The sequence below is a fragment of the Leptidea sinapis genome, chromosome 8 (genome assembly GCF_905404315.1).
Source record: "Leptidea sinapis chromosome 8, ilLepSina1.1, whole genome shotgun sequence".
NCBI lineage: Eukaryota > Metazoa > Arthropoda > Insecta > Lepidoptera > Pieridae > Leptidea > Leptidea sinapis.
This window is the reverse complement of record NC_066272.1, coordinates 15,264,660-15,265,764: the sequence shown is the minus strand read 5'-3', so window position 1 is coordinate 15,265,764 and position 1,105 is coordinate 15,264,660.

Genomic DNA, 1,105 nt, shown 5'->3' with positions numbered 1-1,105 from the left:
TCCGTCAAACATCAAATGCGAGACGTCAAAGAGATTTAACACGGAGCGGGCATTGGTAAGTTTTTTCATACGAATATGTCACGGGCATGTCGAAGTCAACCTTGACATTAACTCATAAGTTTTTACCCTGCCAAAAATTTTCATTTCAAAAAAAGTTAATGATTTTAGGATTAGTTATTTTATTTGAATAATTTTTTTTCATTATTTATATTTACATTCATAATTACGTAACGCCATCTAGAGTTTAAATAAGTAAATTTAATTGTTCGCTATGTATTTTTTTAGGATAATATATATACATGTGATGGCTCTGATTTGTTTCCTCAGTAGATATACATATAGTTTCATAGTCATAGTCGATTCCGATGACGTAATCGCCATCACGAAAATTTCACCACCACTTTTAAAGTCTAGGCGGTATGATCTATAGACAATAGCCTGCACTTAATAGGCGCATTACAAAAAACTTCATGAACACAAACTGTAAAACTGTGTTGTAGAATGTTTGACATCATCAAAACAAATCCGCAAAAAGCAGGGTCGCTTAAAAGAATAATTTTCGGTCATTGAACCTTGTGAGCTATGGTGCTTGTGTGTGTGAGCGCAAATGAAATATAACTTCTAACATTCCGTCTACTCCTCAACCGAATATTAACTGCTATTTTGTAGTAGCACCCTTAAATAATTGTGTGGCGGTCCTCCTCAGTGCGGTTTTCAAGGAACTTTCTTCCACGTACTACAAAGCTGTGGAATGACCTTCAAAAAACGCGCGTTCCTTAAAGGCCGGCAACGCTCCTGTGATTCTTCTGGTGTTGCAAGAGAATGTGGACGGCGGTGGTGATCACTTAACACCAGGTGACCTGTACGCTAGTTTGCCCCCTTTTCCATAAAATAATATTATATCTAAGATGTTGTCATACCATATTTTTTACTTTATTGTGCGTGTCTTACAACCGCGATACGTAAGTTACTTATTTGATGCGTGAGCGCGTTGCTAATAATAGAGGTTAATAGTTCACCGCAACTTTTTTTAGAAGTGTTCACAGCTGTCATAGTATATCTAGAAGTATAAATTATCCCAGGTAGCACCAAATAAACGACATCA